This window comes from Anomaloglossus baeobatrachus, chromosome 3 (genome assembly GCF_048569485.1).
Source record: "Anomaloglossus baeobatrachus isolate aAnoBae1 chromosome 3, aAnoBae1.hap1, whole genome shotgun sequence".
In the NCBI taxonomy this organism is placed as follows: Eukaryota; Metazoa; Chordata; class Amphibia; order Anura; family Aromobatidae; genus Anomaloglossus; species Anomaloglossus baeobatrachus.
In genome coordinates this window covers 583,913,835-583,936,434 of record NC_134355.1, presented here as the reverse complement: position 1 = coordinate 583,936,434, position 22,600 = coordinate 583,913,835, and the positions used below count along the sequence as shown (strand labels likewise).

At 52.2% G+C, this 22,600-nt stretch overlaps 1 protein-coding gene across 1 annotated transcript in view; it reads left to right on the top strand.

Moving 5' to 3' along the window:
• LOC142296903 (E3 ubiquitin-protein ligase TRIP12-like) overlaps positions 1 to 22,600 on the top strand; it is a 498,462-nt gene that overhangs the window by 157,777 nt on the left and 318,085 nt on the right. The window lies entirely within an intron of this gene.

Below are 22,600 nucleotides of genomic sequence, written 5' to 3'. Positions count from 1 at the left end.
TTAAGCTTTTTATACCATAAGCATAGTACACTAGTGTCGTGCCACATCATCCTGAGTGAATCCACACAACACCCCAAGTGCACTATCAGACTAATTTTCATGTGACTTTAAAGGGGATGTCTATTTCTAGGACAAACCCCTCTGATTCCACTTGTTTCCCCACCACTTGTTTTCCCAAGTTAAAATAAAAGACCCTGTATTCAACTTCCGTTCCAGCGCTGTTGGTAACTGCGGTTCGGGGCTCACGTGACGTTGTGACATCACTTGAGTCCCGTGTCTAATCACCGCCAGCTTCTTGCCCTCTTCAGACCGAATGGGTTAATTAACAGGAAGTGACGCTGTGGCTGCCACTCACTTCCTGTTGATTGCTCATTTGGTCGAAACACGTTTTGAGAGAAGCCGTCAGGGATTGGACGTGGGGCTCCCGTGATGTCACGTGAGCCTCGAACCGCGGATACCATCAGCGCTGGAACAGCACCAGAACATGAGGTGATTAGAGGGTCTTTTATTTTAACGAGGAAGTAAATAGAGTCAGAAGGATCTGTATTGGTATTGGACAATCCCCTTAAAACTTGATTTCTTAGTGCGGGCACATCAGATTACTACAATACAGGTATATTTTCTATTGTTGCCCTCACACCTATACATTTATACCACTAGTGTCCATAGTAAAATTGTCCTGACTTTTTTCCTTTATCTCACATTATTAGCAGTGGCTTGTGTGCCATAAATCCTCAGCAGCGTTCTTTCTGGGGTAAATGCATGTGTGTTTGTTTGTATGCAGCCATGTCTGTGTATGTTCAGCGCATTAATTAATAGTACACACACATGTTGTGCCTCTTTAGGTGGGTATCCAGCGATATCTTATCTTCAGACATCACATAAAGTAATATCTGATCCCATCCCAGACCTACTTGCACTTCAGTTTTTTTCACTGATTTTATTCTTATAAAAAATCTTTTTCTTGAAGACCAATCTGTTATTATTTGTTTTATCTTGCAATCCTCCACTCTCCTGTAAAGATAATGTCTGTCTGTTAAGCTAGATCATTCTTCAGCTATGTAAGATACATTTATACCATTATATTAATACCCAGGCTCCCAGGAGATGGCAAGACATTGTTCTTCTGAAGATGCTGCTGCTATATCTGGAAATATTAGGCAGGACGTGGGGAGATACAGGTGGGATGGGATGAATGCTGGAGTCAGATCGGCATAGCTCTTGAAGATAAATCCCCAGCTTAATCAGCTCAGGGCCCCTATAGAAAATAAATACAATGTATACTCTCCCCCTTCAGTGCCGCCACTTCAGCAGTATCAATGCTGGTGTTCCTGGCGAATGACTTCACATTGGCTGCAGCAGTGAGGTGACACAACAGGCAGTGGCCTCTGATCGTCTGCAGCGCCTCCTGTTCACATCAGAGCAAATATCCGTTTTTAAGAGACCGTAAATTGATTAGGTTAGGGGGTATCTATTAGTGGACAAACCCGTTATCTGCTGATCTCTATTTGAGTCATAGTTTTGTGAAGACATTTTGAATACCTCAAGAAGGCAAAACAGTGTGGCATTGTGCGTGGTGAAGTTATGTGTTTCTCTGACGCCTCATTGGGGGACACAGGACCATGGGTGTTATGCTGCCTATCCATAGGAGGACACTAAGTAGATGCAAAAGCATAGCTCCTCCTCTGCAGTATACACCCCCTGGTCGGGCAAGGCAACCCCAGTTTTAGCTTAGTGTCTGTAGGAGGCACTTCCTTTCAAAGTTTGTTATTTCTTTATCGTTCCTTTGGGAGACCCAGACCACGGGTGTTTAGATTCTGCCTCTGGAGGACACACAAAGTACTACACTTAAAAGTGTAGCTCCTCCCTCTGAGCTTATACACCCCCTGGTAGCCAGTCCTAGCCAGTTTATCGCTTTGTGTTCAGGAGGTCATACATCCACACATGCATTCTCATCTGATTTGTTTGACTTTTGGAAAGAGTTTGAAGAAAAGCGGGTCCATGTCTGGACTCCCGGCATGTCCCTTCTCACCCCACTGTGTCGACAGTGTTGTTAAGGTTGATTTACAAGGCTGAAGCCTTACATGCCGCGCTCCTTCACCATCCCTTCTGGGATCTGGCTTGAAGTGGGAGCCAGCACGGTCTCCATGCCTGGCAGGAGTCCGGTCTCCATCCACAGCCCCTTGAGGATTCTGTTGGACCGGAGCACTCATCCCCAGGGACATGGCCCTGTGTCTCAGCAGCTAAGTACCTGAGACGTTTTTGTTGGGGGTCCTGGTTCTTTATTGTATGGGGAGAGTATGCTGTATGTGATTGTTTTTAACTTTTCCGGCGGGTTCTCCAGCTTTTGCCAGAGAACCGCGCCGACGGTGCCTGCTTGTCGGCCTCGCCGATTAAATTTAGGCCCCGGCTTCGCCGGAGGCCTAGTTTCGTTTTCCTGCCCTCGCATGTCACTCATGCAGAGGGACAGGTTCGGCTCCTCCCGGTGGCCGTTCTACACAGGGGAGGGACACTCCCCACTGCTGGGGCGTCCCTCCTTCCCTGCAGGTCTCTATAGCCCTCCAGTTCCCGCTCTTTTATAGGAACGCCCCATTTCTCAGGCAGAGTTCACTCTGCTCTGGGACATCCTGCATTCTGCATCTCTGCTGAGGTGCTGCGCACTGGGGGACCGGGCTTCGGGATCTGGAGGGCACACAACACCGCGATCAGCGGTCTGGTAAGCCACAGCCAGTCTCCGGTTGTGTAGAAAATATACTCCGGCACACTAAAGAATATCATGAAAAAGAGTCCAATATGGTGCTCAAAAAAACGTTTTTATTGGAAATAAATATTTTGTCCAACGTTTCAACTCGTTGAGGGTTTTCTTCAAGGACTATGGTAGATGAAACTAAAATTCTTACGTAAGCACCAAGTCACGTTAGATGAAATAGATTTTCTTCGGCGCTCCATTGGGAGACCCAGACGATTGGGTGTATAGCTACTGCCTCCGGAGGCCACACAAAGTATTACACTAAAAAGTGTAAGGCCCCTCCCCTTCTGCATATACACCCACCGTGGGATCACGGGCTCTCAGTTTTCATGCTTTGTGCGAAGGAGGTCAGACATCCACGCATAGCTCCACTGTTTTTAGTCAGCAGCAGCTGCTGACTATGTCGGTTGGAAGAAAAGTGGGCCCATATGGGGCCCCCAGCATGCTCCCTTCGCACCCCACTTTTGTCGGCGGTGTTTGTTAAGGTTGAGGTACCCATTGCGGGTACGGAGGCTGGAGCCCACATGCTGCTTTCCTTCCCCATCCCCCCTCAGGGCTCTGGGTGAAGTGGGATCTTACCGGTCTCCAGGCACTGAGACCGGGCTCCATCCACAGACCCGGAGAACCTGCTGGATATGGAGCTGGGTATCGTCAGGGACAGGGCCCTGCTACATTAAGGTACTCTGTGTCCCCGTACACATCGCGCACACACACGCCAGCATTGCTGGGAGTGCTAGTGCGCCGGGGACAACAGCGCGGAGCGCTTGTGCTATTATTCACTGCAGCTTAGCTGAGTGAATTTATGTATTAGAAACTGCCGCGCCGGCCGCTGCGGGGTGTTTTACACTGTGGCGCGGCTGGGACTTGTGGTGCGCCGGGGACTTCCGCGCTGGCCGTGCACATAGGACGGCCGCGCTTATTACTCGAGTCCCCGGCTTTGCGGCCTAGTTTTCGCTTCGTTCCCGCCCCCAGCCCTGCCAGTCAGGAGAGGGGCGGGACGCTGTACAGAAAGTCAGCGCCGAGAGCTGGAGTCTGCTTTGCATTCTCCAGCCCCCTTCACTGGACACAGTGGGACGCCAGTTTCCCGCTCTTGTCTGGGGCACGCCCAACGGCCCGCCCCTCTTCACAGGACGCCGGCAGCCATTCCTGCACGCAGTCTGGGCTGGAGAAGGGAGACAAGCTCTGGGCAACCAGTCACAGGATTCGGGCGACCACACACCCGCTTTTGTGCGGGCGGTAAGCGGCACCTGAAGTGCTGACCCCACTAATGCCATTTGTACTTTATGCCTAGATGGCTAGACTACAGCAGCAAAAAGCAAGGGTGCTAGGGCACAGGCTTTCTAGGCTGCTTGTATTGCATGTGCTGAAGTGTTCATTTGTACTTCATGCTGGTATGCTATACACTGCACTGTACGGTCGCTATTCTTGGCTATATACTCCTAGATGGCTAGACAACAGCAGCAAAAAAGCAAGGGTGCTAAGGCACAGGTTTTCTAGGCTGCTTGTACTGCATGTGCTGAAGTGTTCATTTGTACTTTCTGCTTGTATGCTATACATTGCACTGTACGGTCGCTATTCTTGGCTATATACTTCTAGATGGCTAGACAACAGCAGCAAAAAAGCAAGGGTGCCAAGGCACAGGCTTTCTATGCTGCTTGTACTGCACGTGATACTGTCCACACGGCAGGTTCCACTGTCCCCATTGTGTGCAATGCTCCCCTGTATCACTTGGTCAGCCGGGGTCTCTGCTAGAGGTGGCCAAAGGAACCACCGGTGAACCCTGTCCAGGGACAGGGACGGAGTTGCAGTTTCGGCTGATAGATTGTCTGTGACTGTGACTAACATCTTAGAGACTTTGCAGTCCAGACGGACCATGGGCAATGTTGATACAATGCTCCCTGGCCACCCTCATTTGGAACAAATCAGTGCTCCGGGGGGGTCCCATGCATCCCAGGGTGCAGGCTCTGACACGGACGACAGTCCCAGACAGCCTAAGCGAGCTCGCTGGGAGCGGCACTCGGCTTCATCACTGGTTAGGGTCCCAGCAGGACTCTCTGTATGATGAGGCAGACGTAGCTGATCAGGACTCTGATCCTGAGACCGCTCTCAATCCGGATACACCGGATGGTGACGCCATAGTGAATGATCTTCTAGCGTCCATCAATGGAATGTTGGATATTTCTCCCTCAGCTCCTCCGGTGGAGGAGTCAGCTTCACAGCAGGAGAAATCCCTTTTCAGTATCTCAAGCGTATATTGAGTACTTTTCTGGCCACTCTGACTTCAGAGAAGCAATCCGGAAACACCACACTTATCCAGATAAGCGTTCTCCAATCGTATTAAGGATACACGTTATCCTTTTTCCCCCTGACGTGGTCAAGCGCTGGACCCAGTGTCTAAAGGTGGATCCCCCAATCTCCAGGCTTGCGGCTACATCCATAGTTGCAGTGGAAGATGGGACTTCACTTAAAGATGCCATTGACAACAGATGGTCCTCTGGTTGAATTCTGTCTATGAAGCTATCGGCGTGTCGGTTGCTCCGGCATTCGCAGCCGTATGGGCATTCCAAGCTATTTCAGCTGGTCTTGCGCACGTGGTCACTGTCACATGTACATCTGTGCCGCAGATGGCGTTCTTAACCTCGCAATGTCTGCATTGCGACTTCCGCTATTAATGCTGTCCTGCACTACGAGCCGTACGTCAGTGGCGTCCGCCAACTCCGTGGTTTTACGCAGAGCCTTGTGGTTGAGGGAATGGAATGCAGATTCTGCTTCCAAAAAAGTGCTTAACCAGTTTGCCATTATCTGGTGACAGACTGTTTGGTGAGCGATTGGATGATATCATTAAACAGTCCAAGGGTAAGGACTCTTCCTTACACCAGCCCAGATCAAACAACACCCAACAGGTTTCGGTCCTTCCCAGGCTCGGGCAGGTCCCAATTGTCCTCGTCCAAAAGGACTCAAACGGCTCAGAGAGGCGCAGATTCCTGGCGGGCTCAATCACGCCCAAGGAAGGCAGCCGGAGGAACCGCTACCAAGGCGGTTTCCTCATGACGTTCAGCCCTCTCTCTCCGCATCCGCGGTCGGTGGCAGACTCTCCCGCTTTGGCGACATTTAGCTGCCACAGGTCAAAGACCGGTGGGTGAGAGACATTTTGTCTCACGTGTACAGGATGGAGTTCTGTTCTCGTCCTCCGGCTAGATCTTCAGAAATTCCTCACCTCCCGACCGAGCCGATGCTCTTCTGCAGGCAGAAGGAGGGGTAATCCCTGTTCCTCCTCAGGAACAAGATTCGGTTTTTACTCCAATCTGGTTGAGGTACCAAAAAAGGACGGCTCTTTCCGTTCCGTTTTGGACCTAAAACTGCTCAACAAGCACGTGAAAACCAAGCGGTTCCGGATGGAATCCCTCCGCTCCGTCATTGCCTCAATGTCTCAAGGAGATTTCCTAGCGTCAATAGACATCAGGATGCTTATCTCCACGTGCCGATTGCTCCAGAGCACCGGTGTTGGCTACGATTCGTTATTGAAGACGAGCATCTTCAGTTCGTAGCCCTGACCTTCGGTCTGGCGACAGCCCCACGGATTTTCACCAAGTTTATGGCAGCAGTGGGAGCAGTCCTGCACTCTCAGGGTCACTCTGTGATCCCTTACTTGGACGATCTACTTGTCAAGGCACCCTCTCAAGAGGCAGGCCAACACAGCCTGAACGTGGCGCTGGAGACTCTCCAGAGTTTCGGGTGGATCATAAACTTTTCAAAGTTAAATCTGACACCGACCCAATCGCTGACATATCTTGGCATGGAGCTTCACACTCTCTCAGCGATAGTGCAGCTCCCGCTGGACATACAGCGTTCACTACAGACGGGGGTGCAGTCTCTCCTTCAAGGCCAGTCACACCCCTTAAGGCGTCTCATGCAGAGGCAGTCCCTTTCGCGCAGTTTCATCTGCATCCACTTCTATAGGACATTCTTCGCCAATGGGATGGGAAGTCGACGTCCCTAGACAGGAACGTACCCCTTTCTCAGACGGGCAAGGACTCTCTTCAGAGGAGTCCACCCTTCAGATCAATGTTCTGGAAATCTGGGCAGGGTATCTTGCCCTGCAGGCCTTCCAGCAGAGGCTGGAAGGCAAACAGATCCGAATTCAGTCGGACAACTTCACAGCGGTGGCATACATCAACCACCAAGGCGGAACACGCAGCCGGCAAGCCTCCCAGGAAGTCCGGCGGATTCTGATGTGGGTGGAAGACAGAGCATTCACCATATCCGCAGTTCACATCCCGGGCGTAGAAAACTGGGAAGCAGACTTCCTCAGTCGCCAGGGCATGGACGCAGGGGAATGGTCTCTGCACCCGGACGGGTTTCAAGAAATCTGTAGCCGCTGGGGGAGGCCGGACGTCGACCTAATGGCGTCTCGGCACAACAACAAGGGCCCGATTTTCATGGCGCGGTCTCACGATCAAAGAGCTCTGGCGGCAGACGTCTTAGTTCAGGATTGGTCGCAGTTCCAGCTACCCTATGTGTTTCCCCCTCTGGCACTGTTGCCCAGAGGGCTACGCAAGATCAGCTCCGATTGCCGCCGCGTCATCCTCGCGCCCCAGACTGGCCGAGGAGGTCGTGGTACCCGCATCTGTGGCATCTCACGGTTGGCCAACCGTGGGCACTACCAGACCGGCCAGACTTACTGTCCCAAGGGCCGTTTTTTCCATCTGAATTCTACGGCCCTGAACCTGACTGTGTGGCCATTGAGTCCTGGATCCTAGCGTCTTCAGGATTATCTCAAGACGTCATTGCCACCATGAGACGGGCTAGGAAGCCGACGTCTGCCAAGATCTACCACAAGACGTGGAAGATATTCTTATCTTAGTGCTCTGCTCAGGGAGTGTCTCCCTGGACATTTGCATTGCCTACTCTTCCTTCCTGCAATCTGGTTTGGGAAAAAGGTTTGTCGCTCGGCTCCCTTAACGGACGAGTCCCAGCGCTGTCTGTATTCTTTCAGAAGCGCATAGTACGACTTCCTTAGGTACGCACGTTCCTGCAGGGGGTTTGTCACATTGTCCCTCCGTACAAGAGGCCGTTAGACCCATGGGATCTGAACAGGGTACTAATTGCTCTCCAGGAGCCGCCCTTTGAGCCTCTGAGGGATGTTTCACTTTCTCGACTTTCACAGAAAGTGGCCTTTTTGGTAGCGGTCACGTCTCTTCAGAGAGTGTCCGGGCTAGCAGCGCGGTCATCCAAAGCTCCCTTCCTGGTGTTTCACCAAGACAAGGTAGTGCTGCGCCTGATTCCGGGGTTTCTCCCTAAGGTGGTATCCCCCTTTCATCTCAATCAGGATATCTCCTTACCTTCCTTTTGTCCTCATCCAGTTCAGCGATATGAATTGGATTTGCATTTGTTGAATCTGATGAGAGCGCTCAGACTCTACATTTCCCGCACGGCGCCCCTGCGCCGCTCGGATGCACTCTTTGTACTTGTCGCTGGTCAGCGCAAAGGGTCGCAGGCTTCCAAATCCACCCTGGCTCGATGGATCAAGGAACCAATCCTTGAAGCCTACCGTTCTGCTGGGCTTCCGGTTCCATCAGGGCTGAAGGCCCATTCTACCAGAGCCGTGGGTGCGTCCTGGGCATTACGGCACCAGGCTACGGCTCAGCAGGTGTGCCAAGCAGCTACCTGGTCGAGTCTGCACACTTTCACCAAGCATTATCAGGTGCATGCCTACGCTTAGGCGGATGCCAGCCTAGGTAGAAGAGTCCTGCAGGCGGCGGTTGCCTCCATGTAGGGAAGGGCTGTTTTACGGCCCTAACTTGAGGTATTAATTTACCCACCCAGGGACTGCTTTTGGACGTCCCAATCGTCTGGGTCTCCCAATGGAGCGCCGAAGAAGAAGGGAATTTTGTTACTTACCGTAAATTCCTTTTCTTCTAGCTCCAATTGGGAGACCCAGCACCCGCCCTGTTTCCTTCGGGATTTTTTGGTTTTTCGGGTACACATGTTGTTCATGTTGAATGGTTTCAGTTCTCCGATGTTCCTTCGGATTGAATTTGTTTAACCAGTTATTGGCTTTCCTCCTTCTTGCTTTTGCACTAAAACTGAGAGCCCGTGATCCCACGGTGGGTGTATATGCAGAAGGGGAGGGGCCTTACACTTTTTAGTGTAATACTTTGTGTGGCCTCCGGAGGCAGTAGCTATACACCCAATCGTCTGGGTCTCCCAATTGGAGCTAGAAGAAAAGGAATTTACGGTAAGTAACAAAATTCCCTTCTTTAATGTCCAAAATGGTACTAAGAGGGCCAGTGTTGGGTGTTAGGACATCAATTCGTGTGGGTAGAGAGAAAAGAAGAGAGGTCACAGCCGTTCTTGCAAGTGAAGCTAGTGTGTAAATTCCATGGAAGTCGCTGGAAGACTAATCCTTGTAAGCAAAGCTAGAATGTGCCAAGGGTCCAAAGCCACGATGTGAGTCAAATTAAAGGCAATGTGGGTAAATGATTCATGCATGAACACAAGAGTAGAGGAATAGGTCTTAGATGGGTCCACAGGAGTACTGGGGAAACTCACTAAAGAATGTGGATCTCACGGGTGTTATGCTGTATCAGCCTCAAGTCAATACTTCTGTGATCCAATAAGATCATCAGTTGGTGAGTGTTTGCTTATTCAATGGTAGCTATGTAATGTAAGTGAGGCTACATCAGCTGTGGGAGAGGTCTGCGAGGTTCAAAAGTATGTTCCCCATAAGTGGAGTGGTTGCTTTCCTATGCTGACTGTATATATGTTTTCTGTAAATGAGCAGGCCAAAGGCTCTGTGTGGAAGGACCGTGTGGGACGCTCACTCAGAGCCTTTGGCCTGCTCATTTACAGAAAACATATACAGTCAGCATAAGAAAGCAACCACTCCACTTATGGGGAACATACTTTTGAACCTCGCAGACCTCTCCCACAGCTGATGTAGCCTCACTTACATTACATAGCTACCATTGAATAAGCAAACACTCACCAACTGATGATCTTATTGGATCACAGAAGTATTGACTTGAGGCTGATACAGCATAACACCCGTGAGATCCACATTCTTTAGTGAGTTTCCCCAGTACTCCTGTGGACCCATCTAAGACCTATTCCTCTACTCCTGTGTTCATGCATGAATCATTTACCCACATTGGCTTTAATTTGACTCACATCGTGGCTTTGGACCCTTGGCACATTCTAGCTTTGCTTACAAGGATTAGTCTTCCAGCGACTTCCATGGAATTTACACACTAGCTTCACTTGCAAGAACGGCTGTGACCTCTCTTCTTTTCTCTCTACCCACACGAATTGATGTCCTAACACCCAACACTGGCCCTCTTAGTACCATTTTGGACATTAAAAATCTGTTTCATCTAACGTGACTTGGTGCTTACCTAAGAATTTTAGTTTCATCTACCATAATCCTTGAAGAAAACCCTCAACGGGTTGAAACGTTGGACAAAATATTTATTTCCAATAAAAACGTTTTTTTGAGCACCATATTGGACTCTTTTTCATGATATTCTTTAGTGTGCCGGAGTATATTTTCTATAGTACCTGTTTTTTCTCCAGAGCACCTAAACTTATCCAAGTGGTTGAGCCAGGTCTTACTCCTGTTATAGGTCTCAAGTTGTGGACCTCTGTATATTCTCCCTGGGGTTCATTCTCTGCAAAGCCCCCACTCCAGCAGCATGTCTCACACAAGGACCAAGGCTCCAAAGCTTTATGCTGCATGCACTGCATGTAAGCTCCTGCTGCCTGAGCCGAGCATTTATCCACACTGTGATGGTTGCTCTAACTTGGCGGTGCCACAGCCTGGAGTCTCACCCCCAGTGGTCTCTCTCGCTGCTGCTGCTGCACCTGTGACTGAACCCCCGGCCTGGGTAGAGTTCTTTTCTAGGTCCATATCCCAGTCATTTGCTGAGTCCATGGGACTTTTGTCCAGAACTTTGATGAATATGCATCAGCCCCCCTCACAGGGTGCCTCTAATACTCTTGACAGAGGACTCCTATTTTCTGACCTCCGTCCATCAGAGCTCACGGAGGATTCATCATCTGATCCCAGACCCCGTCCTTCTAAGAGAAGGTGCAGGGTTTCCTCCCCCTCCCCATCCCACGGCTCTGTCTCAAGAGCTAACTCTCAAGATGAGGAGGATGCCCTCACTGGGGGCTTGGAGGCTAACTCCATGTATCCCATCGATTTCTCTGAGGGTGACTCGGACCTTAGTGATTTGATTGCTTCTATTAATTCTGTGCTGTCTCAATCCGCCAGTGTCAGAGGAGCAACTCTCTTTGGCAGAAAAACATCAGTTTACCTCGCCTAAGAGAGTGAAGAGTGTGTTCTTTAACCACTCCAGTTTTCAGACCGCTGTGACCAAACCCAGGGCCTGCCCTGACAAACGCTTTCCAAAGCGTGGTTCTGATGACCGGTTTCCATTTCCACCTGAGGTGGACAAGGAGTGGTCTCACTCCCCAAAGGTAGACCCCCCGGTGTCTAGGCTCTCAGCCCGGACCGTTGTGTCGGTGGCTGACGGCACCTCACTTAAGGATTCCACTGACCGTCAGATTGACCTTCTGGCCAAATCTGTGTATGAAGCTGCGGGGGCCGCGTTTTCCCCGACTTTTGCAGCAGTGTGGACTCTCAAAGCGTCTCTGCTTCTCTAGAGGAGATGCATTCCCTCACCAAGGAATCTATGCCTGAGATGGTTACCTTAACTGCTCAGGCTTCAGCTTTTTCATCTTATGCCATGTCTGCCATGCTAGAGGTTGCTCACCGCACTGCGGTGGCTTCAGCTAATTCTCTTGTTATCCGCAGGATTTTGTGGCTTCGAGAGTGGAAGGCAGATGCTTCTTCCAAGAAGTTTCTTGCTGGACTCCCTTTTGCTGGTTCACGGCTGTTTGGTGAACAGCTGGATGAAATCATTAAAGAAGCTACTGGCGGGAAGAGTACTTCCATGCCACAAACCAAGACCAGGAAACCCGCCCAGGGTAGGAATCAATCGAGGTTTCGTTCCTTTCGTTCCTCCAACTGGTCATCCTCTAACCTTCCGCCTCGTCCGCTAACTCAGCCAAGGATCAGAAATCCAACTGGCGCCCAAAAGCGCATCCGCAGAAGACCGCAGGAGATTCTGCCACTAAGGCAGCTTCCTCATGACTCTCGGCCCGCTCCAACCACGTCCTTAGTCGGTGGCAGGCTCTCCCACTTTGGCGACGCTTGGTTAAAGCAAGTCTCCGATCAGTGGGTGAGAGACATCATATCTCACGGCTACAGGATAGAATTCTCTTCCAGCCCTCCAAACAGATTTTTTCTCTCAACTCCCCCCTGCTCCAAGGCCGCCGCCTTCTCGCAGGCCGTGGCGTCCTTGCAGGCAAACGGAGTGATTGTCCCAGTTCCCGCTCAGGAACGGTTCAGAGGTTTTTACTCAAATCTCTTCCTTGTTCCAAAAAAGGACGGTACCTTCCGGCCCATCCTGGATCTCAAGCTTCTCAACAACCATGTTCGGGTGCGGCATTTTCACATGGAGTCCCTGCGATCAGTCATTGCCTCTATGACCCAAGGGGAGTTCCTGGCGTCCATCGACATCAAAGATGCCTATCTACATGTGCCAATCGCAGTGTCACATCAGCGTTGGTTACGTTTTGCGATAGGAGAGGATCATTTCCATTTCGTGGCTCTCCCCTTCGGGTTAGCCACGGCCCCTCGGGTATTCACCAACGTCATGGCGGCAGTGATTGCGGTCCTGCACCTCCAGGGGTTGGCAGTGCTCCCTTACCTGGACGACCGTCTGGTCAAGGGTTCATCCAGCGCAGACTGTCAGCGGAGTGTTTAGCTCACTCTCGCCACCCTAGCCCAATTCGGGTGGATTGTCAATCTTCACAAATCCACTCTGACTCCGACTCAGAGTCTCACGTACCTAGGGATGCAGTTCGAGACTTTGCCGGCACTTGTGAAGTTGCCCTTAATCAAACAGCAGTCTTTCCGGCTAGCGGTGCGCTCTCTCCTGAGGACCCGTCGTTATTCCCTCAGGCGCCTGATGCAGGTGCTGGGTCAAATGGTGGCTTCCATGGAGGCGGTTCCCTTTGCCCAGTTCCATCTGCGTCCTCTGCAGCTGGACATTCTCCGCTGTTGGGACAAGCGGCCTTCCTCCTTACAGAGGTTAGTGGCTCTGTCGCCACGGACCAGGAGCTCTTCAGTGGTGGCTTCGACCCCTCTCCCTGTCCCAAGGGCGCTCCTTCCTGGCTCCGTCCTGGGTGATTCTCACCTCGGATGCCAGCCTATCCGGCTGGGGAGCGGTACATCTCCACCACAGAGCTCAGGGCACTTGGACTCCGTCCGAGTCAGCCCTTTCAATCAATGTGCTGGAAACCAGAGCTGTGCTTCTAGCTCTCCTAGCCTTTCACCACCTGTTGGCGGGCAGGCACATTCGAGTCCAGTCAGACAACGCAACAGCGGTTGCCTACATCAATCACCAAGGCGGGACACGCAGCCGCCTGGCAATGTTGGAGGTCCAACGCATTCTTCAATGGGCGGAGGACTCCAAGTCCACCATATCCGCAGTCCACATCCCTGGCGTAGAAAACTGGGAGGCATATTATCTCAGCCGTCAATCCGTGGACGGTGGCGAGTGGTCCCTGCACCCGGCAGTGTTTCAGTCAATCTGCCGCAAATGGGGCACTCCGGACGTGGACCTAATGGCATCCCGTCACAACAACAAGGTTCCGGTTTACGTGGCTCGCTCCCACGATCCTCAGGCCTTCGCCGCGGACGCTCTGGTTCAAGACTGGTCCCAGTTTCGTCTGTCCTACGTGTTTCCCCCTCTAGCTCTCTTGCCCAGAGTCCTGCGCAAGATCAGAATGGAGGGCCGTCGAGTCATCCTCATTGCACCGGACTGGCCCAGGCGAGCTTGGTATCTGAACCTGCTCCAACTGTCCGTGGAGATGCCGTGGCATCTTCTGGACCGTCCAGACCTGCTCTCGCAAGGTCCGTTTTTCCGCCCGAATTCTGCGGCACTCAAATTGACGGCGTGGTTCTTGAGTCCAGGATTTTGACGGCTTCTGGTATTCCTCCTGAAGTCATCTCCACTATGACCCAGGCCCGTAAGTATTCCTCCGTCAAGATCTATCACAGGACTTGGAAAATTTTCCTGTCCTGGTGTCGCTCTTCCGGCCATTCTCCTTGGCCATTCTCGTTGCCGACCCTTCTGTCTTTTTTACAGTCCGGTCTGCAGCTAGGACTGTCCCTTAACTCTCTCAAGGGACAAGTCTCAGCTCTATCAGTGCTGTTCCAGCGGCGTATCGCCCGGCTGGCTCAAATCCGCACCTTCATGCAAGGTGCGTCTCACATCATTCCGCCTTATCGGCGGCCCTTGGATCCCTGGGACCTTAACTTGGTCCTCACGGTATTGCAGAAACCCCCCTTTGAGCCTCTTAGGGAGGTTTCTTTGTATCGTCTTTCTCAAAAGGTGGCCTTTCTAGTTGCCATAACTTCTCTCAGGAGAGTCTCTGATTTGGCTGCGCTCTCCTCGGAGTCACCTTTTTTGGTTTTTCACCAAGACAAGGTAGTTCTCCGTCCGACCCCGGACTTTCTTCCTAAGGTGGTCTCTCCCTTCCACCTTAACCAGGATATTTCCTTGCCTTCCTTCTGTCCGGCCCCTGTTCATCGCTTTGAGAAAGCGCTGCATACTCTAGATCTGGTGCGTGCTCTCCGGATTTATGTGGCTCGCACCGCTGCGCTTAGGCGGTGCACCTCTCTTTTTGTGCTAACCACAGGGCGGCGAAAGGGTCTCTCTGCTTCTAAGCCGACCTTGGCCCGTTGGATTAGATCGACCATTTCGAACGCCTACCAGAGTACTCAGGTGCCTCCCCCGCCGGGGATCAAAGCAAACTCGACTAGAGCTGTCGGTGCCTCTTGGGCTTTTAGGCACCAGGCTACGGCTCAACAAGTCTGTCAGGCTGCCACTTGGTCTAGCCTGCATACCTTTTCGAAGCACTACCAAGTGCATGCTCATGCTTCGGCAGATGCGAGCTTGGGCAGACGCATCCTTCAGGCGGCTGTCGCCCACTTGTGAAGTTAGGCTCCGCCTACTTCTTAGCTTTTTCTGTTTATTCCCACCCAGGGACAGCTTTGGAACGTCCCATGGTCTGGGTCTCCCAAAGGAACGATAAAGAAAAAGAGAATTTTGTTACTTACCATAAATTCTTTTTCTTATAGTTCCGTATTGGGAGACCCAGCACCCTCCCTGTTGCCTGTTGGCAATTTTCTTGTTCCGTGTGTTATCACCGCCTGTTGTCATGGACAGAGTCTCCGGTTGTTCCGGTTCTTACTCGGTTCTACTTGTGGGTGGCTATTCTCCTTCAGCTTTTGCACTAAACGGGCTAGACCTGGCTACCAGGGGGTGTATAAGCTCAGAGGGAGGAGCTACACTTTTAAGTGTAGTACTTTGTGTGTCCTCCGGAGGCAGAAGCTAAACACCCATGGTCTGGGTCTCCCAATACGGAATTATAAGACAAAAAATTTACGGTAAGTAACAAAATTCTCTTTTTTTTGAGGGTGACGGTTTCCTTTTGGGACCGATCTCCCACTACCATCAACGGGCGGGAACGTGGCGTGTCGCCTCCACGTACCCCCTCCTGTGACGTTGGATCCAGGGCTCGACGACGGGACCCACAGACACCGATTTTCCAAAGCCCAGCGTAGAGGCCTGTGCCCCTATAGCCCAATTCCTCAGCCCCTCTTTGCAGGCTCTGAGTTGAATATGGCACCGGTGTGACCGGACACAGCAAGCTGACTCTGCTATTTTCACTGCCTGGACGGAAGCAGTGTTTTCAGGTGAGATCCCCCCTGACTGGTTTCCCAGACAAAGGGAGAAAAGACGCTGCAGGGAAGGCTCCCAGGACATTTACAGTATTTATTTTGAGAAAGTCCCTTTCTGAGTGCAAGGAGGAGAGCCCCAAGGATCCTGCACACACAGTGTTAACTTTTTTCTAGCTTGCTGGCTGGAGGAGGGGCGAAGTCACTCCTGTTTGCAGAAAGTCCTGCAGATAATTTCCTGGTGGCAGGGGGAGGGCCCAGGGCTCAGGGACTCACGCTGTTAATTTGCTGTTTATTTGCTCTAACAGAAAAGCCGGCTGATAACCACTAGTGACAAGCTGTGTGCTGACTGGAGGGAGAGGGAGGAAAACTATCAGAAGCTCACTTCCCGCCATTTTTTACTACCCACAGCAGGGGGGGTGGGGGCACACTGACTTCATCTTTGCGTTTTTTTTAGCGCTAAGCCCCGCCCCCCGCGGCCACGATAAGCTCCCCAGGAAAGTGTGCGAAGATCTCTATAGAGCTTAATCCTTCCTGAGGACAGGGCCATCGGCTGATTCTGGTGAGGTGCTTGCTTCACTTGTAGCTCTGCTGAGCATTGCTCCCCCTCCTGGCATACTCCTATTAGGAACATGCAGAATTCTAAGGGCACTAAGAGTGCTAAGGCCCACATAGTCTATTATTCAGCCTGCACTGCCTGCCACGCTGAGCTACCACGTAAACACACCTCTTTTCTCTGTGAGTCCTGTGCCCCTATAGCCCCCCAAGACCCCCCCGCCACCACCGCCGCAACCGTCAGCTCCCAGCCCACCGGAATGGGCACAGTTTCTGTCCCAATCCATGGAAAAACTGTCACAGAACCTGGTGCTGGCTATGCAATGTCGTCCTCCACACCCTTCTGGGTCCCTGGACGGAACGCAGCCTGAGGATACCCCTATGGAGGATCCTTCTGAGGTAATCCGGGCACATGCTTCACCGGTTGCAGGGATCAGGAAAAGAGCACACGGCCGGGTGTCTCCAGCGGGCTCTCCCTCAGGAGCACACAGGGCAGGCTCTCCCACACGCTCCACGGCTTCTGAAGAGCTGGAGGAGGGAGATTGCTGTTTATACCAAGAGGATTCCTTGGTTTCAGCCTCCCCAGATTATCAAACTGCAATAGACTCCCTTATAGCAGCAATCAACCAAACTCTGCATGTGGAGGATCCCCCATCCACTACCACTGACCATGCGGTCTCCTTTAAGAGGGCAAGGAAACCCCAAAAGGTTTTCGCTGATCACCCAGAGTTTCAGGATATCCTCACAAAGCAAAGGGAGAAGCCTGACAGGCGCTTCGGTAACCGAAAACTCATGGAGTCCCGGTACCCTTTTGCCTCATCTGCCCCTAAGGGCTGGGCCGATCCGCCCTCGGTCGACCCCACGGTCTCCCTCCTTACCACAAAGACGCTCCTGTCTTTACCCGATGGTTCCTCCATCAAGGACCTGACAGACACACAGGTGGAGCACCTCGCCCGCTCTGCTTTTGAGGCTGCGGGTTCCTCCCTTTCGCCCTCCGTTGCCTCTGTGTGGGTCGCAAAGGCGATCTCGGTCTGGGCAGAATCCCTTAACACTTCGCTTGAGGAATCCCAGTTCACTCATACCTTCACAGAGGTAACAGCTCAAATTGCCGCTGCGGTGGAGTACCTCATGCAGGCCTCCATGGACGCTGCTACCTGCGCAGCGTTTGCCGCCTCAAATACCATAGCCATCCATGGAGCTCTCTGGCTCCGACAATGGCGAGCGGACGCTGCCTCCAAGAAGTCTCTCACGGGCCTTCCCTTTTTTCCAGACCGATTGTTTGGCGAACGTCTGGACAAGCTCATTTCTGACGTTATGGGAGGAAAGAGTACCTCCCTCCCCCAGCTGAAGTCCAGGACGTCCTTCACCAGACGTCCACAGTCCTCGTTTCGCTTCTTTTGGAACTTATTTGGTTGGTCGACATCCCGTGCTGTCCCCGCCACCAGCCGCGGACTACGCAGGGACCGACCTTCTCAGCTCTCCCCGAAACCCACTTCGTCATGGCAGCCTAGACCGAAACAGTCCAGGACTAGGGAGACTCGGCCACGATGTTTTCCCCCCTCATGACTCCTTCGGCGCCCCGGAAGATACACTCATTGTAGGAGGTCGACTGCGGCTCTTTCATCACATATGGGCTGCCGCCTCAGACGACAAATGGGTGCGAGACCTTGTGTCTTCCGGTTACCACATAGAATTTCGGACCCGACCCCCGAGTCGGTTCTTTCTCTCAAACCCCCCAAAGACTCGAAAACGACGCGAAGCTTTTTTCTCAGCAATCAACTCGCTCCAAACAGCAGGAGTGATAATACCTGTCCCAGACTACGAGAAGTTCGGGGATTTTTATTCCAACCTCTTTGTGGTCTCCAAAAAGGATGGGTCAGTTCGACCCATCCTGGACCTCAAACACCTAAACAAACATGTGCACGTACGGAGATTCAGAATGGAGTCCCTAAGGTCCATTATTGCATCCATGGTCGAAGGGGAATTGCTCGCCTCCATAGACATCAAGGGCGCGTACCTGCACATACCCATCGCCCCAAATCACCAAAAGTTCCTCCGCTTCGCAATTCAGGACTCCCACTTTCAATTCGTAGCTCTACCCTTTGGCCTTGCCACCGCACCAAGGGTCTTCACCAAAGTCATGGCGGCCGCCATGAGCGTCCTTCACGCCAGGGGAGTAGTCGTTCTCCCTTACTTCGATGACCTCCTCATCAAGGCTCCCTCCTTCCGCGACTGCTTAACCAGCGTACAGATCACTGTGGACACCCTATCCCGCTTAGGGTGGCTAGTGAATCTGGACAAATCATCCCCGATCCCATCACGATCCATCACCTTCCTGGGCATGTCCCTGGGCACCCGTCGGGGCTTGATCCTTCTCCCTCAGGACAAGGCGATCGCTCTTCAACGAGCGGTACGCTGTCTTCTACGTCCTCCGTCTCGCTCCATTCGATTCAGCATGAAAGTGCTCGGCAGGATGGTGGCAGCTATGGAAGCAGTACCCTTTGCTCAACTGCACCTCCGCCCACTGCAGCTAGCCCTTCTAGCGGCCTGGGACAAGAGCCCCTTCTCCCTGGACAGACATCTTCACCTGACGCCTTCAGTCAGGTACGCACTCCGCTGGTGGCTTCGGTCCTCATTCCTATCGAAGAGGAGATCTTTTCTTCCAGTGAACTGGCTGGTCCTGACCACGGACGCCAGCCTCCTAGGCTGGGGAGCAGTGTACCGGCACCACACTGCTCAAGGACGTTGGACGCCCCAGGACTCTTTCCTACCCATAAACATCCTGGAACTCCGCGCGTTCTTCCTCGCGCTCAGAGCGTTCTGCCCTCTGCTAGCGGGTCGTCAGATTCGAGTCCAATCGAACAATGCGACAGCTGTAGCCTATATCAATCGGCAGGGGGGCACCCGCAGCAAAGCGGCTTATCTCGAGGCCCACAAGATCCTCAGCTGGGCCGAATCGTCGGGATCAGTGATATCAGCGGTACACATACCGGGGGTAGAGAACTGGGCAGCAAACTTTCTAAGTCGCCAAGGCCTGGTCGCCGGAGAATGGTCTCTCCACCCAGATTTGTTTCTACACATCTGCACTCGCTGGGGCACACCAGACGTGGACCTAATGGCCTCAAGGTTGAATGCAAAGGTACCCGCGTTCATAGCCAGGTCACGCGACCCGCAGTCCATCAGCGCGGATGCTCTAGTCTGCTCCTGGCACCACTTCTGCCTGCCTTACTTATTTCCACCTCTACCCCTGCTGCCGCAGGTAATCAGGAAGATCAAGGCAGAGGGAGTCCCGGTGATACTGATAGCACCGGACTGGCCCAGGCGCGCCTGGTACGCCGAATTAGTACAAATGCTCACAGACGCACCGTGGCGCCTTCCAGACATCCCAGACTTGCTGACCCAAGGGCCCATTTCCCATCAGAACTCCAGAGCCCTGAAGCTGACGGCATGGCCATTGAGACCTGGGTATTAACAAGAGCGGGATTCTCCCCCGCGGTTATTTCCACCATGATCAGCGCCCGAAAGCCTGCTTCATCCCGCATTTACCACCGTACGTGGAAAATCTTCCTTTCATGGTGCAGAGAAACTAACGTCCAGCCTATGCGTCTGGCCATCCCCAGAGTTCTCGACTTTCTACAGTCTGGCTTGCAAGCGGGGTTGGCTCTCAGTTCCCTTAAAGGGCAGGTCTCAGCGCTCTCCATCTTCTACCAATGCCGCCTGGCTCAAAAACTGCAAGTCAAGACCTTCCTCCAGGGCGTTTCCCATCTAGTTCCCCCGTACAGACGTCCGCTGGAACCATGGGACCTCAACCTCGTTCTGGACGGTCTCCAGAGGTCTCCCTTTGAACCCCTCAAGGAATCCTCCCTTGCTCTTCTGTCCTGGAAGGTAACATTCCTGGTGGCAATTACGTCCATCAGACGGGTTTCGGAGCTAGCAGCACTCTCTTGCCGCGAGCCTTTTCCGATCTTTCACCAGGACAAGGTGGTTCTGCGCCCCCTTCCGGATTTCCTTCCAAAGGTTCTTACCCCGTTTCATTTGAGCGAGGACATTGTTCTGCCTTCCTTTTGTCCACACCCGGTTCATAGGGTGGAAAGGTCTCTGCATTCGTTAGACCTCGTCAGAGCTCTCAGATATTACATATCCAGGACAGCCCCCTTTAGGAAAATGGACTCTTTGTTCGTCATTCCTGAGGGGCCTAAGAAGGGACAGGCAGCTTCAAAGGCGACTCTGGCTCGCTAGATTCGCTCTGCGATCCAGGAAGTCTACCGCTTGCAACTCAAGCCCATTCCTAGTGGGCTGCGAGCTCATTCCACGCGAGCAGTTGGCGCTTCGTGGGCCATTCGGCATCAGGCTTCAGTGGAACAGATGTGTAAGGCTGCGACCTGGTCTAGCCTACGTATGTTTTCAAAGCATTACGGAGTCCATACCCAGGTTTCAACTGAGGCAAATCTGGGTAGGAAAATTCTGCAAACGGCAGTAGAGCACCTCTCTCAGTAGGCGCTCCAGGCTGTCTGGGACTAGTTCCTAGTTCTTGGGTTGTGTTGTCTTCTTTTATGTTTCCCACCCATGGACTGCTTTAGGACGTCCCATGGTCCTGTGTCCCCCAATGAGGCGTCAGAGAAAAACGGATTTTTGTGTACTCACCGTAAAATCGTTTTCTCTTAGCCATCATTGGGGGACACAGCACCCACCCTGTTGCCCTGTTGGGCCTTGGTTCTCTCAGTACCTTATTTGGTTATGACTCTTCTTTTCTCATATTCCTCTGTTGAGAAGTTTTTACTGTTTTTTTCTCCTACTGTTTGTGTAGTAAAACTGAGGTTGCCTGGCCCGGCCAGGGGGTGTATACTGCAGAGGAGGAGCTATGCTTTTGCATCTACTTAGTGTCCTCCTATGGATAAGCAGCATAACAACCATGGTCCTGTGTCCCCCAATGATGGCTAAGAGAAAACGATTTTACGGTGAGTACACAAAAATCCGTTTTTTTCTATTCAAGGAATCTCACTGTGTTTTAGGCTATGACCGCACTTTGCGTCGTCCTAGTTGCATTTCTAAACGCACCTTTTGGCATTAATTGATTTAGCCAAAGTTGCCTTTTTAAGAAATTTAGCACTAAAAACGCATGCGTATTTACCGCGTTTTAGGTGCGTTTTCAGCGCTTTTTACATGCTTTTTCACCTTGCATTTTGACAGATGCGTTTTGAACATCAAGACACTGCTAAATAAAGATTAAATAGTCAAACGAAATGAAAAAAGAGAAAAAGAAGCAAAAGATATATAATTTTTGAATTAATAAAGAAAATAGTAATATTTCATGAAATTATAGCGGTTTTATAATATTTATTGCTAAAATAGCAATAAAATCATAATTTTCTTCAGCGCTCTATTGGGAGACCCAGACGATTGGGGTATAGCTACTGCCCTCCGGAGGCCACACAAAGCACTACACTAAAAAGTGCAAGGCCCCTCCCCTTCTGGCTATACCCCCCCGTGATATCACGGGTTCTCCAGTTTTAGCTTTGTGTGCGAAGGAGGTCAGACATCCATGCATAGCTCCACAGATTTTAGTCAGCAGCAGCTGCTGACTATGTCGGATGGAAGAAAAGAGGGCCCATGTAGGGCCCCCAGCATGCTCCCTTCTCACCCGTGGATGGTGTTGTAAGGTTGAGGTACTTATTGCTAGTACAGAGGCCGGAGCCCACATGCTGTTTTCCTTCCCCATCCCCATGAGGGGCTCTGGGTGAAGTGGGATCTTACCGGTCTCCAGGCACAGAGACCGAGCTCCATCCACAGACCCAAAAGAACCTGCTGGATATGGAGCTGAGTATCGTCAGGGACAGGGCCCTGCTACATCAAGGTACTCTGTGTTCCCATGCACATCGCGCCCACACACACCAGCATTGCTGGGAGTGTTAGTGCGCCGGGGACAACAGCGCGGAGCGCTGGTGCTATTATTCACTGCAGCTTTGCTGAGTGAATTTATGTATTGAAAACGGCCGCGCCGGCCGCTGCTGGTTGTTTTTTACATTGTGGCGCGGCTGGGACTTGTGGTGCGCCGGGGGACTTCGGCGTCGGCCGTGCACATAGGACGGCCGCGCTTATTACTAGAGTCCCCGGCTTTGCGGCCTAGTTTTTCGTTTCGTTCCCGCCCCAGCCCTGCCAGTCAGAGGAGGGGCGGGACGCTGTACAGTAGCTCAGCGCAGGGAGCTGGAGTCTGCTTTGCATTCTCCAGCCCCCTCTCACTGAACACAGTGAGACGCCGGGTTCCCGCTCTTGGCTGGGGCTCGCCCACGGCCCGCCCCTCTGCACAGGACGGGGAAGAGAAGCCGGCAGCCATTATGGTTTCCACTCTGGGAGAACGGAACCAGTCACAGGTTTTTGGGTGACCTCGCACCCGCTCTTGTGCGGGCGGTAAGCAACTGACACCACTAATGCTGAAGTGGGCTTTTGGGCTGTGTGCTGATATGCTATGCACTGTACTGTACTGT